The 27545-nt window shown below is 38.0% G+C and overlaps 1 protein-coding gene across 1 annotated transcript in view; it reads left to right on the top strand.

The window, feature by feature from the left end:
- Positions 1-27545, top strand: part of SLC13A1 (solute carrier family 13 member 1) — a 250421-nt gene that overhangs the window by 43369 nt on the left and 179507 nt on the right. Inside the window, exon 2 of the mRNA XM_019799434.2 lies at positions 367-403. The gene's annotated coding sequence lies outside the window, so the exon portion shown is untranslated. The remainder of the gene's footprint in view (positions 1-366; positions 404-27545) is intronic.

Raw genomic sequence — 27545 nt, 5'->3', positions numbered from 1 at the left:
TTAATTTTGTTGGGGCGGGGGGTGTCTCTGTGCTTCCAGGATCTGGACTTTTATTTCCTTCCCCACATCAGGGAAGTTTTCAGCTATTATTTCATCAAATAAATTTTCTGCTTCCTTTTCTCCCTCTTCTCCTTCTGGGATCCCTATAATGCACATGTTGTTATGCTTGATGGAGTTCCCTAAGTCTATTCTCATTTTGCATAATTATTTGTGCAGTTTGATTACGTTTTACTACTGTCCTCAAGTTCATTAATTCATTCCTCTGCTTCTTCTAGTCCGTTACTTATTTCATCAAGTGTATTTTTAATTTCATTTATTGTGTTCTTCATCTCTGATTGGTTTTTTGTTTTCTTTCTCTTTCTTAAGGATCTCACTGATGTCCTCCACTCTTTTCTGAAGTCCAGTGAGTATATTTATGATTAATATTTTAATTTCTCTATCAGGCATGTTACCTATATCCATTTCACTTAGATCTCTTGGTATTTTGTCCTGTTCTTTCATTTGTGACATATTCCTCTGTCTCCTCATTTTGCCTACCTCTCTGTGTCTGTTTCTCTGTGTTAGGAAAGTCAGCTAAGTCTCTTGCTTTTGAAAGTAGTGGGTGGGAGGTGCGCTTTTAACTCGGTGGTGCTGGTCCTTCTGCCCAGGGGATGAGCAGCTTTCTTGGAGACTTAGACCAGCCTATCTGCAAAGCATACCCGGGCTAGGGGTGCAGTTTTAGCAAGGTGCATGCATCCTCTCTGGGAGGTTGGGAGATGCAGTGTTGACAGGGTTTGCCTGGGTCTTCTGGGGGGAGAGGATCTGCAGCACCAGGACTGAAGCAGGCCTGTCTGGAAGGAGCAGGTGTAGTGTAAGCAAGTTAGATAGTGAGTACTAAGTGCTGCATTGTTTCCTGCAGGAGGCTGTGTGTGTATGATGAGGGGCAGGGGAGGAAAATGGCACGACCAGCTCCCCTATTCCTGGAGTGGTCCCTTAGCAAACTGAGATCAGCAACCAACTCTCTCTCTTGCAAACCCCAGGCACCACCCAAACTCCTGCTCCCAAGCTGCATCTCCACAGCCATTTGCTGCACTGTCCCTCCCCACCCCCCACTCTCCCAGAACCAAGCCCACTGACCTTCAAAGTTCCAGGCTCCAACTCTCACTGATTGCAAGCACCCACAAAATTTGGACCCTCTGATTCTCAAAGCCAAATGCCACAGGGATTTCTCTTCCCCCTTTCGGCCCCCCAGTATGCTAGTCTGTTTCTTTCTCCTCTCCACACCTGTGGCTCCCACCCTCTGGCTATCAGATAACTGGGGTTTAGATTCCCACCATGTCCTCATCCTTCTTACCCTCTTTGATGTGGCCTCTTCTCTACATTTAGTTGTGGAGTTTGTTCAGCCAATCTGGGTCTTTTTCTGGGTTATTTTCTCTGATGCAAGTGTTATCTAGTATCCATGGGATGAGATGAGTCTAGGGTCCTCCTACTCTGCCATTTTCCCTGGAAGTTAGAAAATAATTCTTATAACAAGTTTAGAGAAACTCATTGAAGTTCTTTATGTGTAATATTACTCTTGGACCTGACTGTTGCGCACTGTGGGTTAATTTGCTACTTTGCTAATTTAACTGCGTTCTCATTTAGTTTCTCCATCTAGCAGCCTGTGTGTTTGTTTACATTTTCTGATTAGGCTGGATGAAGGTAATTGTTAATAATGTCTCCCTTGTGATCAACTTGCAATGAATGTAAACCACTTGGAAAATGCCTTTTCAGAACTTGTTGAACCCAAAGTTCTCTGTCCTGTAGCAGATAATCTCTGTTAAATTTCCCAATGTCTTATGTTGTGCATCGTCAGCCAAGCCTAATGACCCAAGTTCAGTCTCTATGCAGACTTCTGCTTGTCCTCTACCATTATAACTCCGATAGTTTTCCTCTAAATTCTGAACACTTTAGGAACTCGGAACTCCAATTTTTGCTGCCTTTTCTTCTGAGACTCCTCTTAGTGTCCACTCCTTGAGTCAGAGTAGAAAAATACCTTCAGGCAGAAGTCCAGGGCTATTCTGAGGCTCACATTATGTGTTTTTCTTCTCTGGAGAATCATAGTCCTGCACTGTCTATTTTCACTACCTGAAAACAGTTACCTCATATATTTTGGCCAGTTGTGTAGTTTTTACAGCACAAGTGACAACCCTGCTTATACCAGTTGCTCTGTGAAGTCCAGAAATAGAAGTCTTATTTAATTTTTGTTATGCCTTCTTCACCATGTTCTTATCTTTTTTTGTCCTGACTGAATACATTTTATTTATTTTGATTGAATGCATTTATTTCATTCTCTTTTTTTTGGTGCGATTTGAAATCAACACTCTATTTCTATTAGATTAATGGTCATTTAAAAAATATATTTGACTAATATTTGAACCTTTATATTTGTAACAACATCAATAATTAAGGAATATATTTAAGATTGCTCCAAGAATATGGTCATAAAAATTGAGGCATAAATATTAGATAAGGAACTTCTGAGTTATAATTTAGAATGCTATTATTTATACCTAGAAAATCTAAAATAATAAACCGAAATTTATTATATCTAATAAGATAACTTAATAATTTGGTCACAAAATCAAGAGCCTTTCTGTATACTAAGACTTGTATTGGCTCCTGGCAGAGGGTAACAACAGTCCTCGGTAGACTCCTTGGTTCCCCTCAACTCTGGCTAAGGCAGTCGGGATAATTGAAGTTCTCCAAAGGGAGTTGCAATCCCACCAGAATGAATAGCCTGAGGTTAGGATTGTAATCCAGATATCTCAAACAGATGAACAAAAAGGAACTGTTGCATCTGTGCATAATAATATAACGGGCTGTCATCTTTGTGGAAAATGCTTTCCTCAATGTTATACTGCCTCTGATCCCCCCTGCTCTCCTTTGGAGGTGTGTGTTTATGTTTAAAAAATAGTTTCCTATTGATTATCTTGGAAGGATAAGAAAGACTATTTTAACACTGGTAGAGGTATCTTGGAATCTTGGAAGATAATAAGCCTTGGAGAGTTAAATTTTTTTAACCAGGATTGTCCCACTGTCTGTGTGCATAATGACTAGCTATCCCTCAAGATGTAATTCTAAATTGAATAACTACATCTTTGGGAAAAGTGTCAGAGTACATTATGTTCTATGAATCATATTAGTAAGAGAAGGGAAATGGATCCTTAGAAGAAACATCTGTGAACAGGAAAGGGTGATGTTCTTTTAAAGGGTGGTGGATACTGGCTCTGTGAGATTATAGAGACTCTAAGGAGAAGGAAGAGAGGCAGCTGTCAACTCAGAGGAGCAAAGATAACAACTGGGTTATCACTGCAGAGAGGTGATTTGTGAAAAAAAATGACTTTCTTTATCCTAGGACTGTAGGCAGGCTTTTACTTACAAGGTAGTTTAAATTTTTTCCCTGATGTTCTAATTTCTTTAATTTACCCTTCTCGTTTCTGGTATACTCTGTAGCCTGTGCATTAGTGCTGTGGACAGTGACACAATGAAGAGTTAAAGAAAGCGCAGTCTTGCCCAGCTTGTGGCATTAAAACTGCATCAAGAAGGACAGTAGGTCTCAGTGAAGCAAAGGAAGTGCAGGAGAGCCACAGAGTGCTAAGAGGACGACTTAGGGGGAGGACTTAAGACAACCCACCATCCGTTTGTCAAATGCACCAAGAAAGGCAACACTTGATGCAGGGAAGCCTAACAATTGGGTTTATATAACAATGTAAATAAGTTCACGAATATCTTCTTTGATGTAATTTTAACTTCTGAGCTATGATATGCATGTGTAACATCATTAACAAAACAATAATAGGTAACATTTATTGAGTGCTTGCTATTTCTGTACTTTCTGTTACACTTGAATTATCTCATTTACTCCTCAAGAATACTGATTTCTTAAGGATTAAGAACTCAAAACTGATTTATGAGGAAGGTACTATATTTTCTCAGATGAGGAAATAGAATTTTAGTGAGATTAAGTAACCTGGTCATGCTCACAAATCTAGTTAATGAAGTATCCAGCACTCATATCCAGGTACCTGATTTTAGACCCTGCCTTTATTATTCTCTGAGTAAGTCAAATATATTGAGAACCAATATGTAAAATAAATGATAAAGACTGTAGCACAGCCTCATGGATAGATATTATTACTTCCAGAAGTGACCTAACACACTGGAATTTTATATCCTCATGAAGTAAGTAGAGGCTGGGTGGGCTGGGCATTCTATTTTCTGTCTGCTAAAACAATAGGAGTTCTTTTCTTCCAGTTAAAAGTATTAAGCAAGTCAAGGCCATCTATGAGCATTAAATACTGGGCACATAAGGTCTAGAAGATAAATACCTGTTGTACTAAGACTAAGGCCATCTAATGGTTTTTGTCCTAGACGACTCACGGAAGGATATTTCCTAAAAGTTGTTTCTGAAGTACGTAGTGTTTTATGAAAAAATGAAGATAATAAATGTTACATATTAAAATGTTTGTGACAGTTGCATTTAAAGTCTTCTCTAACCTCCTGCCCCTACGTGTGTTCACATGACAACTTCCTTGAATAAATACTTAGTCTGGAGGCTATTCCGGAAGGCAGAGGTCTCTGATACACTTGGTAACTATAGTTACAGTTGTCTCTTCTTTTCCTGGAATATAAAATAATATATCATCATCTCAGAAGTCATTTTGAAAGCCTTAATGAGATAAACACTCATTTTTTCAGGCAATATTCTTATTGTTGAATGCTAGTCCTAATTTCCTTCTCTTAATGATAAAAATGATGCCTAGCCATAAAACAGAGGCAAGATGTGAATGCTAATGTCTTACAACTTGAAGAACAAATCTATTAATTAAAAAAGGTATTTCAAGGAAAATGTTTTTCTTGTCTTTATTAAAACAAAATAATTAATTTATTTAATGATTATTCCATAAAATGATTATATTGAGTTTCAATTGGCTAATCCATACAAACTTGACAAACCATTAATACAAAACTGATTTTTAAAAATGTTCACCAAAAAATGAAATGTTCCTCTCAGCTTGGGAAAGCCATTGTAACACATAGAAGACATGGGAAATCAATCCAGTGGTTTGGTAATGTGAATCATACCCCCAGGCCCTTCATGTCTCTTATGGGAAGGGACTCTTCTCCAAGGATACAGAAGAAAAGAGGTTAACAAAATTTTTCTCCTCAGTTCTTATTTGTGAGAAAGCATTTATGAGGGGATTAAAAATTTTATTCCCTTAATTTTACTAAAAGCAATATCTATAGTAAAATAGAACATTTCAATAAATATCCTTTAAGATTTGCCAATATTTGCTATTATGTCCAGGGTATGGTATTTTCTTTCCAAAGAAATAGGGTATGCCAAGTAAAATTCTTATTTTCTACCCCCATTGCCGAGGTCTGTGACTTAAGCTCAGCTTGGGCTGGGAAGCTGATTTGTGTGGGTCCTGGAGGCTGTTCTCCCTTTTTATCCTATTGTGAACACAACGGATACCAAGAAAACACACTGACAAGGACACAGGAAATGATTTGGCTGCAAATTTTTATTCCTTAAGCAAAATTTTGTTATTCTGTTCACTTGTACCTCACCTTCAGAATTGACTTCCTTATGAATTCTGAGCCTTCCTACCACTGTAGGAGAACCCCAACTCCAACCACTGGAGAGACTGTGACTGTCATAGTGACTCCTTATTCTTTACTTTAACCCTTATATTTCAGTATCTGATGTGCTTTTTTAGATTAAGAATGGTGATTGGGAGACTGTCAATAACCTTTGGTTTCTGCCATTTTTATCAGATCAAGATCTTGAAGGGTAAAAGAACCCAAACTATGAAATGGGCACATTTCAGGAGTATAAGTAGTTAATATTGTTCTGTGAGTGCTAACTGGTCTGAGCCACCTCCATGAGAAAGTTGAGTGTAGATGGATGATTGGAGTTGGGGGTTTAAGCCCAGGCTCATTCCTGTTAGTATTCCACCAGGGTAAGTAACCAGAGAGAACTGGTTGGGGATCCAAGTCAGAGCCATAAGTCAAGAGTCAAAGAAATCAGATATAAGTGCCAGGTCCATTGGGGCAAGCAAGTTTTAAAAAATGAGACCAAAGCCAAAAATTAATATAAAAAGATGAATTGGGTTAAAGTAGGAGTTCAAGAACAAGTGAGAAGGACTGCAAATCAGCTTTTGGTGTTTGCAGCTTATCACCATGGATCAGCAGTTAGGTAACTCACACGTGGGTCAGACCATGTTGAAGAAACAGTTGAAATGCCATTATTCAAGACACTAGCATATCAGTGGTTTTTATAGGTGTAACATATAAAAAGTAGGTCTATTGGCTATATATTTCAACAAATTGCTAAATTATTGTTTATATAGGTGAATTTTCAGTATTTTATTTGAAAATAAACATTGATTTACTCTATCAGAGAGTGAGCTGCTTGAAGGCTCTGTTGATTCATATACATTCTCTTTATCTATCTATCTATCTATCTATCTATCTATCTATCTATCTATCTATCTATGATAGTGTAAGCACCCTTGCAAGGTTGGAGAGCTCTCTCTTTCTGGCTCTCTCTCTATATGCATATCTCTATATCTCTGTCTGTCTGTCTGTCTATCTATCTTGTAAATCTCACCAAGGCTGGAAAAAAATAGAGAGAGGGAAGGGGGGAGGGAGACAGAAAGAGACGGAGAAGGGAAAGAGAAAGATGGGGGGAGGAGAGATGGAGAGAGAAATATGCAAATTTCCCATATTTTCCTTCCTTTAGTGATGGAATGAGAAGAAGGGTTGCAAAAGACAGCTGTGTTCTTGGTTGCATTGAGAAGTCATTTCTCATTCTTTGGTTGGCTGTAACTGCTGCTCCTTGTGGACATGTAGTAAATCCAACATTACCTCCATCCCACTATAGGATGCTTAAGTTCAGTCAGCTTTCCTAGACACCAAGATTCTTAGAAGACTCTTACCTCATCTTTTTGAGGTACCTACCTCTTCACCTCAGGTTGTGATAGTGAACCTCAGTATCTGGGGTTCTGTACCTGGTTTTAATGTTGGGAGGGTTTACCTCCACACCACCAAGCTCTGCTTTGGACACCAGTTGGGTGTCCTACAGTTCAACTCAGTTCTGATGCTATTCACTCACAGATAGCATCAGATCCCACCAGTTCAGTCCTGGAAGACTACTCTCTACTTCAGATGCCAGTTGCAAGTCCAGGTTGTTAGCTGTGCTTCTGACTTATTGGCTATAAATTAGAAGTTCCCATGACCCCCTCTTTGGTATTGATTGATTCGCTAGAGCAGCTTTCAGAACTCAGGGAACCTGTTAACTCATTAGATTACTAGTTTATTACATACGATATTAAAGGATACGAATCGACAGCCAAATGGAAAGATACATAGGACAAGGTATGGGAAAGGGGCACAGTGTGTCCAGGCCCTTACCAGGCACACCATTCTCCCTGAATCTCCTCGTGTTCACCAAGCCATAAGCTCGCTGAACCCTCTCCTTTTGGCTTTTTATGTAGGCTTCATTACATAGGCATTATTGATTAAATCATTGGCAATTGCTGATTGATTCAACCTCTAGCTCCCTCCCTACTCCCTGGAAATCATGGGGTAAGACTGAAAGTCCCAAACCTTAATCACGTGGTGGGGTTCCCTGGTAACCAACCCCCATCTCTAGGTGCTTTCCAAAAGTCACATTATAAACATACACCCAGTTGTGGTGAAAAGAGGCTTATTATGAATAATAAAATGCCAATTTCACCTTTATGGCTCTGAATCAATTTCAGGAACTAATAACAAGAGACCAAATATTATAACAAAATGTGCTTCCATTGCTCTTATCCCTCAGGAAATTCCAGAGGTTTTGGGAACAATGAGCCAGGAACCATGGATGAAGACCAAATATACATGAGAAATATATTTTGGTCATCTGAATGAACAGAAATATATATCAAAAAGCAAGCTGCATACAGAATAAAACAAAGCAGAAAGATGAGTTTATTGCAAGGGTTTTGATCTGCTAGTTGGGAAACTTGCTGTGAGTGGGAGCTGTGAGTTCTGAGCTGTTCACAGACTAAAGGGTTTTTATGGGGTAAATGTGGAAGTTACTTGGCTTTTTCAACTGATTGGTTGCCTAGTGGTCTTCTTTACTTGCATTAGGGTAACTGAGGGGAACAAGGAAGTTCTAAGGTGACTCGAACAGACTTGACATTTGGGGATTGGCTGGCATCTGGGAATTGACTGGCATCCTCTGCTGATTTCTGAGAAAAGCTGTAAATTCCTGCAATTTATGTTAGGTAAGGTTAAGTTTTATTTTTTTTTTAACGGACCTTTGTTGGTCAACTCCATGTTGTCCCCAATGTAAATGACTTCGTTTTTGTTTTGGTTATAATTATATAATATATATAATATAATTATATTTCTTATAATTATATCACACTGCAAGATGATCACTTATGGGACTCCTATTCTATGTATCTTGGGAATGGGTGGGTAGTGATAGAGGTGTGGTGGTAGTTATGTGGGGTTTTCTCATAACGTTGCTTCTGAACAAGCCTTTCCGAAAAGTGTTGGTCCTGATATTTGTAAGCTTTCTATTCTTAAAATACAGGCCATGTGTGCCCAGGATAAACTTTAGTTGTCAAATCCTGGAAAATAAGATCCTATGTGGCATCTGACACTATCCTGTTCATATTCTATGTCAAAGTAACACTTTAACATTTCTTCATGTCATTTAATTCTTATTAGGAACTTGTTTGTTTGTTTAAATATCATTAGTAGCTAATACATTCAATTAACTCTAATTTTCCAGGATGGTCTTTTGGTAGCTTATGGATATAGAAATATGAAATTTCCCTAAAGTATAATAAATAAATTCATCTCTTTCATCATTGACACATGATCTTTAATGTCAATAATCTAATAAAGGTCTTAGAGTAGACTCATAAAAATAAGTGAGGATTAGAAAATGAGACCTGTGGGAGAAGATTAAAAGTTCATTCAGGAAAACTGAGAACTGATAATCTTCATTTTTTTCTGATAATAAAATAAGGAGAATGTTGGTCATTCTTCATAAAGGAGAATTATTGTTCTTCATAAATAATAGAAGGTAGAGTGAATAAAATGTTAATTGCAGTACTTGAATGGGTCAGAAATTTCAGCCAGTTCGAAAATATTGAGGATTACTTTGGAAACGAAAGAAATTTAGAATTTTTCTTTCTGGATTAAGATGGGACAGGTTTATTTGTTTATTGCGATCTGGGACAGGTTAACTAAAGCACATGGACAAATTAGATAGCTTTAATAAAGTTCACGCAACTGTTAAATCTTGGAAACCCTCTGTCATTCTTCAAATGGCCTCTGGAGGTCAGGGTTGAGGCATGGTGTGTTGCTAAGCTCCTTGGTTCACTGTCTTTGCAGCCAAAATACAGCAAACACTGATACTTTTGGTTCTCCATCTGGTAACAGTCATAAGCTCTAAGTTTGTTTCCTCATAAAAGATAATTCAACTAACAAGCTAATATGCAATGTTCTCTGATATTGGATATTTGCATATATTTTAATTTCTACATTCAAGTAAGAGTCTATATTAAGTAAGCATATATATTAATTTCTATTAAAATGAAGTTAAGTCTCAAAGAACATTTAAAAAATCTATTTAGATCTTGAAATATGGAAAGATTTGTAAAATAATATGTATTAAGAATGAAGGTATCTCAAGTTTAAAATAATAGGATCATTTTAAGTTTTCTCACATTCCTAAAATTTAGGATTGCAATCATTCTTTTAATTCAAAAGCATTTGAAAGCTCTCCAAAAATTTAAAAAATCATTTGAAACAAGACAGAATAATTTACCATTATTATTGTACTTTAGTGTTTTATCAGCCCCAATTCAGAGAATGGCAGGCAGCCAAAAGACATCCATCCTCCCCATAGTCCCTCCTGTGCATCCTTACTCCACAATTTAATGACTAGTGAAGACTGGCATCCAGAAAGAGGGAATTAGAGGGAGCCTCTATATCTAAGAAGCTCTTTACCAATTTTTTGAGCTACATGCTTTCCTATTATTTAGCTATTTTCTGCTTTCTTCCTGTCTTTAGTTATTTATGTTTAAACAATGCTCCCAGATATCCTTAAATATTTTAGAAAAATATGATTAGTAGTCTTATCTTTTAAACATCTAAATGCTTAAGACACTTAAACATCTAAACATCCAAATGAGTTGCTATATTTAATTACGTATTTTGTGGTAGTATGACTTGAGCTCTTCCAAATATTATTTGGTTGGAAAGAATATGCCCTGGTAATTCCAGTAATGCCCAGACTTACCCTCGTCCTTTGAGTACCTTCCCCCATTTCTGCCTCCACTCCCAAACCTTATTCTTTAAGCCTCCAGGGTCTTCTCTGTGAAGGTTTCTCAAATGCCATCATGTGAATTTCATACTCCTTACTGGGTTCTCTCACTGGCCCTTGTATGTACCTCTGTTAAAACTCATGCAGTGGTATGGTTTTAAGTTCTTCCATGTTCCTTAAATTTATAATTACAAACAACAAGATAGAGGATATTCAAAACATTTAAAAACCAGTAGAGTACAGGTGTTGACCAATCAGAATGGAAACCAGCTTGAAATAACACTGATATGTTGGTGCTAAATAAGAACTCATCAAACTAGCCTCTGAGCTCATTAAGTACAGGACTTCTGCATTACTTGGTATTCTTAGGACTGAGCACAGTACTTGGCATTTGGTTGATCAATAAATGTTTTACGAATGGATGAATGAGATATCAAGAAAAGTTATGCATTAATTTCAGGAGAAATCCTGAAATCTTAGTAGTGATTTGGGATTGCGTGGCACCATTTAACCTTAGACATTAGTTTAGCTTGAGGCACGTGGTGTGTTGTTCTGCATATGAGGTGACCCTAATGACAAGGTTCACAAGATCAATGCCTTGCGTTGTCCCCACAGGCAATTGCCTTGGGCCATCGGCTCTCTCACACTTTCCTGATGTATTTTTGAAGGACAGAATGGGTATTTACATTGGATTTGTGGAAGAATACATAGTAGAAAAATCTGTTTCTTTCTTTTTTTTTTTTAGATTTTTTTTTTTAATTTGTTAAAGAGCAAGAGCAGGAGCAGGGGGATGTGGCAGGCAGAGCAGGCAGAGGGAGAAGCAGTCTCCCTGCTGAGCAAGGAGCCCAGTGCAAGACTCAATCCCAGGACCCTGGGATCATGACCTGAGCTGAAGGCAGCCGCTTAACCCACTGAGGCATCCAGGCATCCCATGAAAAACCCATTTCTCAAAGAAAACAGTCTATGATGTCATTTAAAAAAATAACCTGTAGTTAATTATTTAAAAGATCTCAAACATTTTGGAAGCAGTTATTCTCCATAAGTTATTTTCACATATGGTAGGATACGTACTAGATGAGAGTCATTCTTTATTTAATGTTTATCTATTGTGGGAAAAGATTCTTTAGATATAATTTGCAACTATTTAAAATGAAGAAATACATGTTCAGTTTGCCTCTGGAGAGTAATTCTTCAGAGACTTTTTTTTTAACCTTAAAGTAAAGACGGTAACTGTAGTCAACAGGGTTTCCAACTATCTTTCCTGTGAGCAATTCCTTTATCTTATTCATTGGGATAACTCTGGTTCCTTTCCACTTCTTTGTAGCAGTTGAAACTTTCTGCTCAGCAGAATGATGATTCCTTCTCTCCTACCCTAAGCGGATGCATGTACTCCCCAAAACACATGTTGAACTGAAGAGTCAGTCAATATTAGACTGACTCAGGGGAATAAAGTTTGGGGCCTGTGCTGGTCAATTTGAGGTTCATTAGATCTACATAAAATAATTATTTACCTTTGTTTAATATAGTGCTTCTAAGTGAGGAAACTGCAGAAAGGATTGAAGGGCATGAGTTCTGTCCCTCAGTGCAAGTTAAAATGGAAACGAGGGTGGAGCTATAGGGAGCTTTAAACCAACAGTCCGAAGGTCCCAGCTTTCTCCTGGGAAACCGTGTGATGGCAGGCAAATTCTGGAACTTCTGGCAAAACTTTCTGGCAAAACTTTTCTCGTCAGAAGTATTAAGCATTTGACTTAGTTCACCACTAAAGTTTTACCGGGGTCCAAAATTCTACAATTTTTTAAAAAGGCTTTCCATAGATTTTGGTCGCTGTGATTAAGCAGGTGTTGAGGAGGAAGAATTTTATTCTGCCCGTTAAGGTCCTTCTAGCTGGACTAAGAATCAAATTGACACGAAACAGATTAACAAGAGAAAGTCAAATTTAGAATACACACAAACATGAACTTCCAAAAGACAGTGAGGCAACATGATACATACATGAGGTAAGGAGAGGGGTAGGAGTCTGAAGATCCAAAGGGGAGAGAGCCTACTAGTAGGAAGGTGAGAGGGGATGTTTAGAAAACAAAGGCTGCCTAATTATGCAAATAAATTTATTAGGTAAAGAGGAATCTCTGTGAATAGCTATCTTCCTGGTATAAGCTGGCAGTTGAAGGGGAGGTAAAAAGCTTTTCCTGAATCTGCTGGGTTTTGATTGCTTTTAATGCAAAATATTGTTCATGCAAAATGAACCATCTTGGGGTGACCTGCCCTTGGCCCTAAACAGGTTATGAACTGAGTGTGTTCTGCCTGACCAAAAGCCCCAGCCTGAGCTCTGTCACCCTAAATGCCCTAAAGGTTTGCATTATGACAGCTGGTATCTCTTCATTGCACAAACAGTCCTTATCATTTCAGAAATGGGAGATCCATAATGTTTTTGGAGTTACTCTCTTTCATTTACTGATTGATTTCAGGGCACTATCCCCTTCTAAAATTATGCCTGGCACATATCATTCAAAGTAAGAGAATTACAAATTTGCTTGCTTAGGACATCTATGTAAGTAAGTGTGTAATTTATTCTTCCAAAAGTGAGACCAAGACCTAGAAATTAGTCCAAAACATGAATGCAAAAAGATGAAAATAATGATGCTTAATCTTAAAAATTAACATTTGCTATGGTAATGAGGAAAGTGAAAGCAAAAGACTGAGCTGTTTTCAGAGCCTGAGTCTCAGTGCTTCAGAGAGTGCTCCTGAATGGGGTGATTACATGTCCTTCAGTTTGCAGTACTAAAATTTTCTCACTCTAGTTAGGGGTAAGTAAGTTTTAGAAGATCGAGTCATCTGGAAGGAACTGATTTGTATACAATAATGCCAACTTGTTAATTTATGACAAAAAACAACTAAGAAGTAGACTAAAATCCCATGGAGCTGGTCAGCAAATTTTGTTTCTTATAGGAAAGTTTATTTACAAAATTAAATAAATATTAGAAGTTTCCTCAGTAACTATCATGTTATAGAGTAGGGTGTCATGCAATCTCCTCGGACAATTATAATAATAGTTAACATTGAGAAATATTATTGGCAATCTCTATTAATAGCCTTTATTTCTAAAGGAAGAATTAACCAGTCCCGTAGACAGTGATGGAAACACACTGGTGAATTTTACTATTGAGTATATTTAGAATGCTGTAGTCACCCTAAACTTTTCTTCTTATGATATTGTACTTTCTCATTAAAGATTTTCCAAGATTATAGTTCTCCCAACTTAATTATATTTCAAAATGCTTTGTTTTTATAAGGCATAGGGAGTTGCTTATTGAGATTTAGGAAATACAGTTGTCTGAGTAACCTATTTATAAATCTTTTCCTTGAAGGGGTATTTCTTAAGAAAATGTCAAAGCCATTCATGTTGATGCAGGTTGTATTAACACATGTTTCTTATCACTGCTCATAAATGTACCTTATTTTGGATCTGAAACCCTTATGCAAGTTTATTGAGTGGACCAAGATTGGTTCTACTTGTCAAATAGCTTACCTACATAGTGGGTTCTCAAGGATTTGCTGAAATCTTGCTAGATGGCAACCATAGTTTAGACTTCTATTTTTTCTAGTTTTCTTCAAGACAGGATTCACCGACAAGGCTCTATTTGCTTCATTTGTGTGCAGGTGTAGTAGGACCTCAAATACATGTAACTTTCAGTTTTCAATATGTATTAAAGGTCAGTAATTGTAAAATACAGTAAAAATTTGAGTATAATGCCAAAGTAAATTTCTTTTTAACTAGGCACATTGAATCATGGGCAAAACAATGAAACATTTATAGTGTCTAAAATGAATTTTTTTGACCAATTCAAGTAAGGTTGTTTAGGTCTCTTTTTTTAAATAAAAAAAAAGGAGGAAACTTGAACAAAGTTCAAGTTAGTTGCTTGGTTAAAAATATTGATTGTATTCCCTGTTTTTGAAGTTAAAATAAAATTAATAAAAAACTTCCTAAGATAGTTTGGTTTAGGAACCAAACTGTCTCAGCAAGAATGGTCTGAGCAAGAATACGTAATAAGCACTCCTTTAGAAGTGATTTTTGTGATCTTTTAAAAATATCCACATAGCTCAACTTGATGGCTAATATTGCCAACAACATGGACTTCCTAATCCTGTTGAAACATAATTTTTATTTGGGAGAGTCGACACTTAAGTTTGAATTTTCAGGAGAGAGTAGAGTACTGAGAACGAGGAATAAGACAAAAGATGTCAAACATAAGTTGTCCTGCACAGTCAAGGTAAGGCATAGGCACCTGGAGACCCTAGGTGGGCAATACGACATGAGGTGTGAAAGTACTAAATGCAAGAAAGGGGGTACAGAAAAAGGAATGGAGTAATGTTTTCATACCTACATGGATCTGCATATCCTCAGGCATTTTGAATCTGATGCCCACATATGTGGTTTAATATGTAGGACCTCTGAAAGTCCTCTTGCCCCAAAACATCCCTTCTGACATTCAGCCATAGATGCCTGAAATCCTCATTATATTTATTTCTGGGGGATAAAAGCAAGGATGATCCTGCCCTTTTCTTCTAATCAGCCTATAAGCATCTGGTTAACAAGGATTTTATCATATTTCTCTGAACCCTCACACAGTGCATAGCAGTGAAGGAAGATGGGGCATCTTCATTTCTGCCTGTTGAGACCTCAGCTCACATTACTATCCAAGGGGTACCAAGGAGAGAGAAGTGCAGCCTCCATGGAGGAGTACTAGTAAGAGTGGGAGTGGGGAACCCTGGGCCACCCTGGCCTGCTCTCAATTTTCTTGTTGGAGGAGGATTTCTCATAAAGGTGTTTTGTTGATCAGGTACCCTTGCATTGATCAGAATCTTGCATTGTCTTTCTGAAGATGGCCTAATGGGAAAAATGTAGACTTGGGAGGCAGAAAAAATTGATTCCTAGCTATGGGATTTGCACAAGCATCCCCTCAGCTTCAGTTCCTGATCTATAAAATGGGATAAAACAGTAACTACCCTAGCCTTGTGGAACCCAATTTCTTCTCTAACTACCTAAGGATCATGTCTGGTTGACACGTGTCCACCTCCTTTACTGCTCCTCACTTCCCTACCATCCCTACCCCACCTGTTCATGTGGGTCAGGGATTAGCACAGTAATGTTTATTGCTTAAAGCTTGAAAATTAACTATTTATTTAAATTAAAGAAAAATCCTTGTTACATTCTGATTACAAATAACATGAAGGTAAATATCAACTCAGCTCATGGATGGATTCCAAGTTGGTGTAGCCTGATTTAAAATCTTATTCTGGCTTCTCAGATTACTTGTATGAAACCAGTTCCCTGTGCCTTTTCATATTTGAGATCCATTGGTACACATCTGAGTATGATTTTCAAAGTTACAATTTGCAGAATTATAATAGGGCAGAAAGTTTCATTGCCGTTACTCTTTAGATTTTCTGATTAAACAGGAGCTGGATTTTCTTGGTTGAAGAATGAGGAGTGGAGCAAGTGGTGGGTTATTTATTTATTTTCTTCATGATCTAATCTCTGCATGAAATGTATTATTGCTCTTCATAGTGTTCCTCTTGCTTCTGGTATTTTAAACTATCTTTTAATATTTCAGTTGACATGTTGTATATTGAACAGATGTCTTAAATTATTTCAGCATGGTATTCAGAGAAACCTGAAAAGAGTTAGTTTTAAAAATCATTATTTGTTGCTTTTCCAAAAGTTGGTAAAGTGCTTTCTCCATTTTTTTCTTTCCACAGTAATATTCTTGATTTCATCTTTTGAGGTCAATGTGTTGCCTCATATCTGTATTAATCCACTGGTGCAAGGCCCTGAGTACATTTGTCAAATGTCCAATTTGGTTTTAACCAAGTTAACGAGTAACATTTATTATTAATTACATCATTAAAAACATCATAATATTACAACTCTGGTTTGAGCCTAATAGAGTAGGAGGTTTGAGGGATAAATATCCACAGGCAATTAATGGACCATTCTTTAGAAAAAAAATGCTAAAAATCATTTTAATAGCCTCTTTGCATCCTAACCAGACTTCAGTGAAATCAAACCATTTCTGGCTATAGAAAAATGTAATCGGTTCCTCAAAATAAAATCCAATGAACTTGTCTCTGCAGAAGGTCAAGTAATATACTCTCATGAAAGAAAATGGTTCCTCATTTAATGCATCAGTTATTAAAAAGGTGTTCTATTTTCCTGTTTGGGTTCTGTCTGTTTTTTTTATTACTGCATATTAAAGTACCCATCTTGCCAACAAGCAAATGATATGCTAACTGAACATGGCTTGGCTGAAAGTGATAATGGAAGGGCCAGAGAGACCTATCAGCTGCATTATTATGCCTAAGCAGTGGAAAATCACTGAGCTACCAGCATCTTCCTCTAGTTCATGCTTATATGACTCATAGAAACAAGTAAACATTAAAATATGGTGAATTATTTTCTACTTTTTTGAAAAAAAGGCATTCAAATTATCTTATAGAATCTTAGATTTTGGTGTCTCTTTCTTGGCAAAAGAGTCAGACACCCCAGATTTTGTTAAGGAATGTAAAAGAGAGAAAGAGGAGAAGAGGGAGGGAGGGAAGAGGAGAATGAGAGAAAGAAAGATAGATAGGGAAAAAGAGAGAGAGAGAATAGGTAGAAAGACCAGAGAACTATACCTTGTCATAACAGAGTGGAGTAATAGTCATTGAAAACATCTTACCAGATGCTGCTGGATACTTGGTATATTTAATGGCATGTAATCCCTTTGAGGTATGTTTTATCTTCAATTTAGAGTTAAACAAAGGCTTACAGTGTTCCAAACAACTTGTCCAAGGCTACACACTACCAGGTGAACTACATATCTTTTGACTTTGAAGCCCATGATCTTTTCATTGTGTCATGCTAGCTAAAAGCATGTAGTATCTAATTTTTGGTGAGGAAAATCCGTTCCAGTCTTACTAATGAAATTTCAATATATCATCATTATTTTCTAACTTAATTGAAAAATTGAATAGGTTTCAGACATAATGAAGAAAAAAGAAATGGAGATTGCAGTTTCTTGGTAGATATATGTCTGGGATGTGTGTGTGTGTGTGCGCGCACTCTTATTTCTTTAATCAGCTAAGTCTCTGCATCCTACAGAAAAAGGCCACTCATCAGCTAGAAGCTGCAGATACCTTTCATCTGGGCTGGTTGGAATGATTTTCTCCCTGTCCCTCCTATTTTGGTTTTTGGATAATAATCCCCCACCCAAGGACAAGAGACGCTATTGATGACCAGGAGTGTTACAAAGGTCATTACTTTAAACAAAGCTGCTACTGGCCAAGACAGAAGGTCTCCAGTAAAAGGAACTGAGCCTAGCTCAGAGAATACTGCTGTAATTCAGAGGTCCTAGGACCAGACAGGATGCCTCAGCTGGTCTGGTTGGTGGCATGTAGGCCCTAAGACTTGGCTTTTTCCTTTTTTAAAAAATTGAGATATAACTCATATCCCATAAAATGTACCCTTCTAAAATATGCAATGGAGTGGTTTTTAGTATATTCATAAGGTCATGCAATCATCATTGCTCTTGAATTCTAGAATATTTTCATAACCTCAAAAAGAAATCCCATTACTCATTAGCGATCACTCCTTATTTCCTCCTCCCCCCAGTTCTTTGCAACCACAATTCTACTTTCTGCCTCTTCAGATTTGCCTATCTAGCTACATTTTATATGCAATTACAAGGCCACACACTTGATGACATTTCCTATTACTATTATTATTGCCCCCATGTGGGCACTGGGCCGTCCAGTAGGTTGTTTTCCCAGGTGTTAAAGTGAGGAACCCGGTGTAATTTCCCCACACCCCTTTAAATGTACCCAGCCTCAGTTCCAGCACGGGGATTACATTTTCCCCTGGAGTTTATAAGCTACCTTTGACTCCCTGAGTTGTAGATATTAGAAAAAGCATTAGGAACTCAATTAAATTTGAGTCGTAACTAGAAATGTTTAGCCTCTAATCTTCTCACATAAGCAAATATTCATTAGACCCATTACTTCAATCTGATTTTTCTCTTTGTTCTTGAATCTCATTTCTCCAAACGTCATTTGTGTGCGATTTAAGATCTCTAAAAGGCCTTTGAATCCCTTGAACTCGGTTACCAAAGCCAGAAACCCAAGAATCATCTTAGATCTTTCTTCATGGTTTTATTTTGCTTCCTCTTTCACCCCAATAACCCATTACAGATTCTGTAGATTTTTAACCACCCACTGCAATATCTTTCCTACTCTCTCCTTCATTTCTATATCTCCTACCACTGTGAGAACCCTTTCAATATGGAGTAGTTATGATGACCAGACTGCAATTACTTCTCCTCTGGTCCCCCTGCCTCCCATCTTGCCCTGCTTCATTATCCCCAGTAATGTTCCCAAGTGGTCTTCTAATAATCTAAATCTGTTTATATCCCACCCCTCATCTTAAAATTCTTGAAAATCTCTCCACAGTTTTCAGGATGAAGTTCAAAATGTACTAGTTTCTCCACAGTCTGCCCTTAGGCTTACCTTGCACAATTCCATACTTGTACTTTTACTTGCACCCACTTTGACTGGCTAGTCTGCCTTGAATGGGTCACTCAGCTTTAGGTTCATTGTCCCTGAACCTTTACATTATCTAGAATGTTCTTTTCTACTTTATTCTTTTATTAATCCTTATGTTCTAACCTCCCTTGTCTGGAATTTAGGCCCTTTGTGGACAGAGACTATCATTTGTTCATCTCCACACTAAGTGCTCTGTTCATTACTCTGCTGCAAAACTTCAGACACTGTCCTCCATTTTCCGTAACATCAATGCAATTCTCAGTATCTATAACTATACTGTAAATGTATTGAAAACACAGATTTATAATTCATAGCAGGTAGTATAATAACTAAGTAAATGTCTTTAGTATTTGTTGAATGGAAGAGAAAGAAAGAGAAATGAAGGAAGGAAAATAAAGAGCAACAGAACCCAAATACTGCCTGTCCCCATGTGCAGCATGAACTGCATCCCAAAGTGGGATTCAGCACTTTGCTCTTAAAACCTACCCAGACCAGAAAGCATAAGTGAATAAAACAAGTTTTATACTGTTGTTTGGAAAATTTTTGAAGGACATGAAGGAGAGACTTTATAACACAAAACACTTCGTAAACTTCATAAAAATCACTTTCTGATCTTTTTGTTTTTCCCCTTTGCTCCAAGAAGACACAGCGATCCTTAATGTACATGCACATAAAACATAGCATCAAAATATATGAGGTGAAACCTACAGAATTACAGGGCAAAATAGATTAACCCATTATTATAGTTGAAGACTTCAACACTGCTCTATCAGAAATGGACAGATCCAGCAGGCAGGAAATCAGTAAGGACATAGTTGAACTCAAAACACTATCGATCAACTGGATATAATACGTCTGTAGAGTACTTCATCCAGCAACAGCAGAATATACATTCTTCTCAAAGTCACATGGAGCATTCACCAGGATAGACCACATTCTAGGCCATAAAATGCACCTTAGCAAATTTAAAAGAGTAGAAATTACACAATTTTTGTCTACTCTCAGATCATAATGTAACTAAACTAGTAATCAATAACAGAAAGATAGCTGGAAAATCCCCCAAATACTTGGTGATTAAATATCATACTTGTAAATAATGCGTGGGTTAAAGAAAAAAAACTCAAATTTTAAAATATTTTGAAATAAATAAAAATGAACATATAACTTATCAAAATTTGGAGATGAGAAAGCAGCGCTTAGAGGGAAACTTATAGCATTGAAGGCATGTATGAATAAGAAGCAGATCAATCTACACCATGGAACTTGGCAAAAATTCAGGACTTAGAGGCACCCATTACTACACAAGATGGGGATGAAACATGGGGCTGAAAACAAAAAGAATTGGTTAAAAGCCTCTTTGAGAGTCAATTAGGCCTAATCATCCTTTCTTCCATTTCCTGTAGCTTAACCCTATGAAGAAACTGGACATTTACTCCGTAGAGAGTAAATCTCAAAAACAGCAGGGATAATGCCAGTTAGGGAAGAGCCACTGCAATAAAATGGTAAATTATAAACTAATAATAAAGACTGATGTAGTTTTGGAATATAGGTGAGGTTCAGTGGGGTGAGCTCCAGAGCCGAGAACTAAGAATTCTTGAGACATCTTTGGTGCAAAATGGTGATTTATTAAAGCATGGGGACAGGACCCATGGGCAGAAAGAGCTGCTGCTGTGGAGTTGAGAGGGGTGGCTGATTATATGCTATGGGGCTGGGGGATGTAAGGAAAAAGGAGGTTTCAAAAGGATTTTCATATGTCAAAGAAGACTCACAAGATACCAGAGGCCTTGCCATTGTCAAGTTAAGGTTGTTTTTCCCTCTAGCAAGGCGGTAACATGAAGATTGTTGGGAGCTTCCTGGAGGAACAGTACATTCTGCCCACCTTAAGTATCTGTCAATGGGCTACAGGTTATAAGGACATTTAATTCTATCGACATTTCCTTCTGGAAGCCAGGTTATTGATAGAAATTCTTTGTTCTTGTAGATCGCTAAGACTACTTGTAAACTGAGGGAGACTCATGGCTTGCAGGATTGTGATCTGTATAAGTTTGTTTTTCCTTTCCAGTTAGCTTTAGGGCAGCCAGGAGTGCGTGAGGAATGTCACACACAGCCCATCTGGGGTGGGGGGGGTAGTTCTGATGTGTCAGCTTCTGCTTTGTCCTCAGCTTGCCTTCTGTTCCCTCATCAAAGACTATATATAGAAACTTGAACTTCCACCCCATTGCTCCTTGCTATGTGAGCATGCAAAGTTAAGTATATGCTTTCCCTTTTTCCTGGATAAATATTACAGAATTCTTTTCTGGAGAAACTAAAGTGTTCTGAAGAAAAGACCCATGGATGTTATCCTAGCAGGAAAGCAGATTCACTCTAGATGATTCAAATGGAGAGACATTAATGAAGGAAATACTTACAGTCTGTCGAGAAAAAATGAGGGATGATGAGTCACCTAGCAACTAGCAACAGTAAGAAGTCATTATATCCCCAGAGTAGAAGGAACAATGGAGGGAAATAAAGGCCAGTGAAGAGTAAAGCAGTGCAACAGAGCCCTCTTGGCAGAAACTGAAGTGTGGAGAGTTACAGATACTGCTAGAGACTCTGCTCAAGCTGAGAGGAAAGCAGGGAAAGATACCCTGAGTCTGGTTGTTTAGGGAGGAGCCCTCGTGAGTAGTTCTCAAGATCAGCCTCTGAGGGCACAGAGGAGGACAGAGAATAGAAAAGACATGATGGAGGACAGTGCACAAACAGTATCTAGCAAAGATACTGATAACTTGGAAGTCTTCTAATGAAACTCTGCGCTCCAATTTTAACACCCTAGGGGTCTGCTAAAGTGAACTTCCAAGTAGCTCTGTGGTGCCACATTTGTAACTATCGTTGGTCAATCAAGGATTACCCAACAGTTTGAAAAGGTCTCCAACTTAAAAGGCAGTTGAAAAACAAATCAACCAAATAATTAGTCAAAAATAAGAAACTCCAGAGGACAAAAGAAAAAAACAGGGGACTTTGAAAACAGTATATTTAAGTCTGTATTCTCAGAGAATTAATTATATTTCATTCATAAAACAAAACCAGAATGTTTTTAAAGCAGCAATAGAAACATTGAGCTTTCAGAAATGAAAAATATAATAAAATAAATCAATAAAAGAGTTATAAAGTCAGGAAATAACTGAGAAAGTAGAACAAAAAGGCAAAGAAATTTAAAGGAGGAGAGGACATTAGATGATAAATCCATGAGCTCTACCATCTGACTCATGAGTTCCCAAAAGAGTGAACAAAGAAAAACAGAGGGGAGAAAATTTTCCAAGAATTTATCCAGTTACATCTGCATCACTGAAAAATGTGTGACTTCAGAGGGAAAGGATCATTGAGAGTCCAATGCAATGAACATGATTTCAGACCATCAGGGATAACAGGAATTTGCTAAAAGCCTTTAGAATTCAAACAAATTGATATTCAAGGAACTGAGGGCAAAGTGGCTTTAGACTTCTCAATAACAACATTGGAAGTTAGAAGACAGTGGGAAAGGCATCTTCAAAATTATGAGGGAAAAATGATTTTTAACTTTGAATTCTATACCCATCCAAGTGATTTGTCTACACTGACACTAGGAAACCACACTTTCAGACATTTAAAGTCTCAAAAACTTTTTTTTTTAAATGCCATATCTTAGTTGTTAATGAAGGATGTATGCCTATGCTACCAAGTCAATATATTCTACTAAATTGGTGTGTCCAGGTAAGGAGAAAGAGGAAAGGTAAAGTCCCAGGTTGACAGCTGTGCTGTTAGACCAAGAGGGCAACTGGTTTGAATGAAGAGGAGAGAATTTCCCAGGATGAGTGTCTAAAAAAAGGGACCTAATTATCTGGTGTGCCTAGTCATAGTGACTAAGATGGCCTTTACATCCCCCTCAGCTTGACTACACTCTAGACAGTCTTCCTGATACTGACCCCTGACCTCCCTTTTCTTAGAGCATTTGCTTTAGAAAATTTGTAATTATAAATTCTTCCTCTGCCCCTTTGAGATTTAACTCTACTCCTAGATTTGCCAGTTGTACAACCTAGGAATATCTTCCCCAGTGACTTGGGACCTTTGAAATGTAATCATCAAGTGAGATAGGGCCCCTGTCTCCTAGTGTCTGTGGAAGACTACGAGCCTAACATTAAGTGCCGGTTAATAGACGTCCTAAATATATTGGTCATTCTCTCAGCTCATGTTCACCAGTATTTTCCCACTAGCTCACCCCAATACTTTAAAATCACCACTCTCTGTTTTAGAGGAGTTGAGTTCACCCTATCTCCCCTACTGCAATAGTCCTAAGTAGGCTCCACACCCAGGGTGGAGCCCAGGGCAGGGCTTGAACTCATGATCAAGACCTGAGCCGAAATCAAGAGTCAGACGTCCAACTGACTGAGCCACCCAGGTGTCCCTTTAATAGTCTTAAATTAAGTCTTCCTTTCATGTTTAACCTATCCAGCTCAATTTTTCTTTGATAGCTCCAAAAATAGTATTATGAGATATTTATTCATTCTATTGGATAATCTGGGAAGAACTCATGATAGTGACATAGAAAACTAAAGAAAGAAGAAATAAGTGATTAGTAAATTCAGTGTTTTCTTGCTCTACCTTTTTCTATTCCTGAGTTTCCAGCCCCGAGAGCCTTCTCTGTTACCTGAGCCACACAGTGCATTTTGCTTTTACATTTCTTGTACAATATTTTGTTCCTCCTGGAATGCTGAATCCCTATTTTCCATAATAAGAAGTCTATAGGTTTAATTTCTGCCCTTTAATTTTCTTCCTTCCTGATTCAACACAGTGTCTAAACTTTCTAGATTTCTTAATTTAAAGTCCTGCGTAGGACAGTGGCTTACATTTACATAGTATTTCATAACCCACAGAGGGCCCTTATACACCATCTTATTTGATCCTTATCACAACCTTGTAAAGTAAGTTTTGGTGCTGGATTCAGAAAAATGTAGGTTAATACCTGAGATCTAGTTGAGTTTTCTAATCTCTCTCAACCTCAATCTTATGTTACCATGAGGTGGCTGGAAAGTAGCTCATAGGACAGTTGGGAGGGTTAAATGAGATCATGAGATAAAGGCTTTGCACAATAGCTGGAATAGTCAACACTCAGTAAGTCTCTTAATGATTGCTATTTTACAAAGGAAGACTATCAAGTTTAGACTCAATAGAAGAAAAGTTACTATATTATCAAATAGGAGCTTAACTGTATATCTTTGATTCCAAAAGCAATTCATATCCACTATCTCATGCTGTGTTTCTAAATGTGTATTTTTAAAGCAGTATTTTCATTAGGATTCATTAAGTCATTATTTTAGATTAGATGTTTTAAAAGAGAATGTAGACTACGGTGTGATAGGGAAGGAGATATTGGACTATCAGTAGCAGCAGGAAGGGGGACAGAACAAAAAGAGACCTAACCAGGGAGCTATGAGCAACTGGGGGGCAGGGAGAGGGTGGAGGGGCTAAGATGGGGGTCACTAAGATGAGGCAGAGCAGAGGCATCACAATGTGCAATACGATGCACCTGAAGACAAAATGCTTGTGCCTGTCACTCATACCTGCTGTGCCCTCCATCTGTGGTTCTCTACAGTATTGGAATCGCCAGACAAAATAATATTCTTAAAAGGAAGAGTCACTGGAACAGAAAAGCTCCTTTAATTTTTAACCTGTTGTGTAAAGCATGAATTTAATTCATCCATCAGGGTAAAGGGAAAGGGGAGTTCTGTAATGCATTTTTATTTATCAATTTTTTTAAGTTTATTTATGATCTCTGCACCCAACGTGGGGCTCGAACTCAGGATCCCGAGATCAAGAGTTGCATGGCCCACCAAATGAGCCAGCCAGGTGCCCCTGTAAATGCATTTGTAGAACAGAGCGCCTGTGATGGAGCAGACTGTGAGTGGATATTTCACTGAGAACAGCCCAGACCTGGAAACTGAGCTCTCTCTACAGCGGCTATGCCCAAGACCTGCTGTTGTTTTCACTTTTTGATGTCTTTGTTCAAACCATATGGCATAGAAACCGTACATATTTGTAAATAAATTGACTGTGATTCTAGATTCCGTCTGTGTATGTGACTTGTTTTCATTTCAGATTTATCACTCTCTTAGAAGAGAAGATGGACTTGAATTCAGACAACTTTGGGTCTCAGGAAACCCATAAGATAATTTTTCAGTGTGTTTGTTTCCCTGTTTGACACAGTGCTAAACCTCAGTGTGGCAGAATACTGTACAGCAGAGAGCTATTTTTTGATTTTGCGGTGTTTGGTTTTTAGTAATTGAAGGGATCTCTAAAATAAGTGTAACCATTCATATCCTTTTTAATTCCTTAAGAAGATTTTCATTGATTTTGAATTTAATTTTATGATTTTGAGTACCTAAGATACCTTGACTCTGGGTAGCTTTTGAAGATAAAACAGGTGCCTTCAGGGTTATTGAACGGCAAAGGGTGTGTTGGGCAGGGAGTGGGCTGGGTTAGGCCTTCAAACTTCTCAACTCTGCAAGCTCTGGGCAAAGGTTTTTTGTTTGTTTATTTGTTTGTTTGTTTTTGACTGCTGAGTGATTCAAGCTGACTTTGGCCCTGATGACCTTGTGGTAGATTCTACATGTTAGAGCTGGAAGGAGCCACTGGAGTCATCTGGTCCAATTCCCTCCTGTTTTACAGATGAGAAAACCAAGATCCAAGGAAACATGGCTACTTGTTCTCTACTTAGTAAGATATTTTATTCACTATGTACATTACCAAAAAATATCTTCATAACCTACATTTACAAGTACAAGTAATGGCTAGGTATCTCTTCAGGTTCCCTATCACCAGGGGCATGCTCAGCCCTGCAGGCCACCTCCCACCGTCGGGCTCATTGATATCTGAAAGCCATTATTCTCATGCCATTTACATTCCCTCTTCCATTCACCCTCTAATGCCTTCCCCTTCTGTATGTTATTCCACAGATGCCAGCTGACTAATCTGATAAATTAGTAATCAGTCTGCTAACGAGGAAGATGAAAGGCCCAAATAGGAAAAGATTCCTGTACATGTTAACACTTGGCAGAAATTTCTGAGCAGGCCACCATTGTCCTTTCTCCAAACATTCTTTGGAGTGTTACCACACATTAAGCCTGACCCTGAGAAAACTATGCTTTCCTTTCCTGTGCTTCAAGCTCTACCCAAAGAGCGCAGGGTTCCTTGCTTTGGTCTAGGTTCTAATTTGGGTACTGCCCGTACTTTTCCTTTCTTAGGGGATTTTAGTCAAAAAATATTTGCGGGAATGATGCCTTTGTCTCTGAGACTCCAGAACTCAAGCATAATCTCTCTCCGTCCCTCTGTGCTAGCCCTGAAGATTCCCACTGTGGTTATCATTTCCCCTGATGTGAGGATTTTCTTTTGATATATTTATTCAACGATGAACATACCGGTATGTTCAAGGGTTTGCTGGATCAGATTCAAAGTGAGTAGTCCTCAGATGCTTTCTGAAAGGGTTCAAGTGTTCATGGCATAATTAGGGAAATGACTACTGTATGCATGACCAAGTACACAGTGCCTTAGGAGGCCATTCTCTTATGAGACTTAATGAAGAGCAAGTATTGTTCAATGGTTAAGAACATGGACTCTGAGGCAAGAGAATCCTGGGTTCAGATCCTGGCTGAGTCCATTACTAGCTATGTGGCTCCGGGAAAATTACTTAAACTCACTGTACCTCAGTTTCCCCATCTATAAAGTAGAGGGTAAAAATAGTGCACATTCCAGGGTTGTAGAAATTATGTAACTAAATGCATATAAAGTTACAAAAAATGGCGTATTCTTATACATAACCACCAAGGTGGTTCAGTTGGTTAAGCTTCTGAATCTTGGTTTCAGCTCAGGTCATGATCTCAGGGTCGTGAGATCAGACTTGCATGGGTCTCCATGCTCAGTGTGGAGTCTACTTGGGATTCTCTTTCTCTCTCTCCCTCACACCCTCGTTTGCCCTCACGCGCTCTCTCTCAAATAAATAAAGAAATCTTAAAAAAAGAATTATGTAAAATTATAATATCACATACATTTATAATTTCATGCTTAGAAAAGCATTTACTAAGGTTAACTCATTTCGTTCTCACTTTGTTTCAGCTCAACAAATATAAGTTGAGCAGCTACCTAAGTTCTCTCCTGGACTCTGGTGATGGTAAGATTAACAAGACAAGGTCCGTGGTGTTAAGGGATTCAGGATTCTACTGAGGATAACAACACTTCATGCCTCTCTTGATTGATTTTAACCCTCTGAATCACCACTGATTCTCTGAGCCTTGTAGACAGTGAATATGAAGAATCAGATTGATAATGGAGCCTTCCATCAAGTGATCTACACATCCCATGTGAGCACATGGACCCTTCGCTTTACAACTTCACCTCTGAATGATTTCTATATACTTACCCCCTCTGTTATAATTCTCTGAAGTAAGCAGTTTAGAAAATTGATTTCTGTAAGTCCTAATGTTTAACTAGTATGACCAGGAGCACATTTTCATAGAAAGAGATGATTAACTTGATTTCATTTTCACATGACTATCCCGTGATAAGTTGAATTCCTAAAATAAAAACATGTGCCATTTTCCTTCCAAAG

The sequence above is a fragment of the Ailuropoda melanoleuca genome, chromosome 1, assembly GCF_002007445.2.
Source record: "Ailuropoda melanoleuca isolate Jingjing chromosome 1, ASM200744v2, whole genome shotgun sequence".
NCBI classification, from domain to species: Eukaryota; Metazoa; Chordata; class Mammalia; order Carnivora; family Ursidae; genus Ailuropoda; species Ailuropoda melanoleuca.
This window is presented reverse-complemented; position numbering and strand designations above follow the sequence as displayed.